General features: G+C 44.0%; 1 pseudogene; it reads left to right on the plus strand.

Annotated features, from left to right (window-relative positions):
• LOC141830478 (uncharacterized) lies at positions 1-3691 on the plus strand (annotated as a pseudogene).
• The last annotated feature ends 298 nt before the right edge of the window (positions 3692-3989 follow it).

The raw sequence follows: 3989 nt of genomic DNA on the forward strand, positions 1-3989 counted from the left end.
ATGGAGAGCCAATGCAAGCGCCGGCGTGAACAGGTAAGCGCACCGGCGGAGGACCTTCTCACTTCCCTCCACGACGACCTCCTCATCTCCATCCTCTCCTTCCTCCCCATCAAGCAGCGCGTCGCCCTCTCCGCCGTCTGCTCTCGCTTCCGCCGTCTCCTCCCCTCCATCCCCCGACTCGACGCCTTCCGCCTCAACGTCGTTCAGCCTTCCGGCGGCGTCGACATCAGCCAGCAGTTCACCTTCCCCCGCGCCCTGATCCGCCAATGCCACATCGTCTTCCACGAAGTCACCGAATTACCTAAACCCCTCCGGCAACTGCTCGTCGGCGAACTCATTGAGGTGGGCGTGGAAGATCTCATCCTCGAAACCTCCGGATACAGGATATGGTTTAATCTCAGATGGGAAAGCTGCAGCTTCTTCGCCATCAAGTAGCTGAGGAGTCTCTCTTTGCGCAGAATCAAGGTGGGATTAGGATTCTGCAACCGCCTCGTTCCGTCCACCGTCGCCTTCACCACCTTTTTCACCTCCCTCAAAATGGATCAGTGCATCATCCTCGACATGTACGACGGAAGCTTTAATTTCCTTTGTGCCTTCCTCGCTTCCTCCTGCCCTTTTCTCGAGACTATGCGTTTCATAGATTGCAGTGACTTCAACGTGCGCGACCTAACCATCCACTCCACCTCCATCCAGTGACGGATCCAGACTAGTTTTTCAACCGGGGCTTAATTTTTTTAATATATAATAAATATATATATAAAAAATAAAAATACAATTAATAATGATAATAATAAAATTATAAAATTATGCGCATACTAATAAAAAATTATTTTTTTATATTCGAACTACTACCAAGTTGCGTACAAACAAGAAGAGACAATTGTGTCATACGAGTATACATTTGCTGAAAATGTTGTAAAATTTGTTCATTTTCAATTGTGGCAAAAATTTCTTTTTCGATGTATACAACCAAACTGTGATATCCTAGAAATTGTAGGGTTTGAACTAACCCATTTAAAGATTCAGTCCTAATTAGTTCGAATTAATTGGGTTGAAACCTAAATTAGCCAAACCTATTTAGGTTAAATAGGTCAGATCTAAAATTAGGTTAAGACTATGATAAAATAAAGAGGATGAGAAGATTCGTCTCGCTAAGACGAATCAAACAAACTTGGGTTAGATCAAATCGAAAATCGTTTGGTTAGTGAACCAAACGAATCAAGATTGAACCAAACTGAACCAGCTTGATTTGGTTCATACTGGAAGAGATTTTGATAGAATAAAATGGATAAAAGGATTCGTCTTGCGAAGACGAATCCAACAAAACTGGTTTGAGTTAAATCAGAGGTCGTTTGATTAGTAAACCAAGCGAACCAAGATTGAACCCAGTTTACTACCGTAATCGATTTAATCGTTATAATAAATCTAGGTTTTTTAAATTGGTTTAGCTCTGTTATTGCGCTGACTAACCCACCATTACTGTATATTCCTTTTTAAATCAGGAAATCGATTCTTTAATCCCGATTCCCCTCTCCTCTTCTCTTCTTCGTTCCTTTGCTCCTTCGCCCGCTGCCTCGCCGCCATCGACGCCACTGCTGCCGCCGGATCACCAACGCCTCCTCCCGTCCTCCTCACACGAAAACCACCGCAACTCTGGCCCCCCCTCCTCTGCCAACGCCGCTGCCCCTCCTTTGCTGACGACGCCGCCGCTCAACGCTGGACGCCATCGCCTTCCTCCTCCTCGCCGCTGCACAGGCCGCCGCCGCCACCCCGCCGCTGCCATAGCCCAGACGCCCTTCTCCTCTCGCAATCCCCTATTGCCTAGCTGCCGCCGCACGCGCTGCTCAGAGACGCCGCCTCCTTCGTCGGCAAGCCTAAGGACAAGTTGATTAGGGTTTTCTTTAGTAAGTATTTTGATTTGTTGTTGGGATTTGTCAATTCCCCTAGCTTGTTCTACTCCAGTGTTAAGAATTTACGAATTTGGTTCTGTGGGATCTCGGTTGGGCCCGGAGGATGGCGGAGGAGCAGCGACGATGGACCTCCTCCAAGTGCTACCGCGATCTCAGGGGGGCTCAAGCCCCCCCTCGCCCCCCCTTGGATCCGCCACTGCCTCCATCAAGGATCTAGTGTTGAAAATTTGAATGGAAAAAAAATGGTGGAAGGAGGAAGCTCCTTTGTGAATGGAAATTTAGTCCCACATTGAAAGTTTTAAGGCATAGTGGTTGTTTTATATTGTGTCACAAGAATTAATGTTATGAACAAATGCTTAGGGTGCAAATCTAGGGCCCGAATTGCACTATTTGTAAAGTAATTTATGTGTGAGCGCGACTTTTGCGCGTTAAATGTCGGACCAGTCAGGGCAAAATTGATCCAAGTGAATGAATCAACATTTTGCACTTAAAAATATGAACGTTCATACATAATTGCTAAATGCATAAACGTATGCATGAATGTCGGTTATTGGCATGTAAACGTACATGTAGAGACTCTATATAAGAGTCCAAATATTGAGCTAAGGAGTATATATATATATATATATATATAAACAAGAAGCCACCACCACCTCCTCATCTCTCTCACTGGTGCTAGCATTCAGGTACACCTCAGTTCGCCGTGATTTGCCTGTTCTTGGTGGACAGCGCGGTTCTGTCATTGTATCCTGGGAAACAGACGTCTGTCGGAACCTCTAAGCACCGCCGGAGGGGACGAATCTGTTTTAAGAAAACTGCGTTGAACGCAGGCCTCGACTCGACACTTGGTGAGTCGATCATGCGATTGACTTAGCATTGGTGATCAGGAAAACACCAGTCCCTGCTGGCAGCTTGAAATTCTCAGTTCAAGCCATCTCTACAGATAAGTTGAATTGTATTATAATTCAGTAAAATATTAATCTCTCCGACAAAGATTATCAAGCATCTAGTCCTATTACACATCGCCCCCAACTTCCACACCATCGACGTCCGCTGCCCAAAGCTTGAGTCGGTCACCGTCGACGTCGTCGCTCGCCTACGCATCGAAGCTCCCAAGGTCCAGCACGCGTCATTACTTCTCCGCCTCTATCCGCCGGTAGATCCTCCAGATGCATTGATGAAGCTTTTCAAAACTGCTTTTCGATCCATCGGTGTTTCGCTCATGCTGAATTCTAGCACAACCCCAAACGTAAGAGAAGATATATAGGTCGATCGATCTTTTATGTATACTAACATATATAATTTGCTTTGATCGACAGGGATCAACAACAGAAAATGAAATTTATAGAATTGTTTCTCCGGAACACAAAGATCACGTCGTGATCTTCAACCTCGACTTCAATTTGAAAGATCAATCGTCGACTATGATATTCAGTCAGTTTCTAAAGAATTACCATTACATTCATGACCAATTTGATATACGTGCATTTGCTGCTTATATACAGACCACCAAAGAAACAGCAATGGGCGATGATCAGTTGCTTCATCATGGATCTACAGATGCAGTAGAGCTAATTAAATTACGAATGATCATGCCCGAGAAGACATTTCGAGGATTTCTCTCGAATCAGAAGGAGATAGAGGAGGAGATAAAGCAGATGGGATTGAGAAAGCTGAAGAGTCGCATCAGCAGAGATCAATTCGATGATGTATTAGCTTCTAATGAGTCCTTAGTTGAAGTATCCTCCAGTATTGCTAATTGCATCGAAATGAAATTTTAGTGTTGCTAATTAACTAACTTGTAATCGATACGAAGTGTTAGTTTTTTACCCTTTTATTACTTAAGTACTATTGGATTTGAATCATACAGTAGTACTGTCATTGTTTAGAAGCTCAGTTCATGCATTTTGATGATCAGTTTGTTGGACATATATAACCTTTAATTAATGCTTATAGAATCTGCACACCTAAAAATAAACGCCAAGAGGACATTATGTTGGGTTGCAAGGGTGCAAACATAGTCCCACATCTAAAACACATGGGAAAGATCATGAATTTAAAAGGATGAAAAGTATTTAC

The sequence above is a fragment of the Curcuma longa genome, chromosome 6 (genome assembly GCF_044706935.1).
Source record: "Curcuma longa cultivar G26 ecotype Majalengka, Jawa Barat chromosome 6, ITB_CL_G26_1.1, whole genome shotgun sequence".
Taxonomy (NCBI): Eukaryota; Viridiplantae; Streptophyta; class Magnoliopsida; order Zingiberales; family Zingiberaceae; genus Curcuma; species Curcuma longa.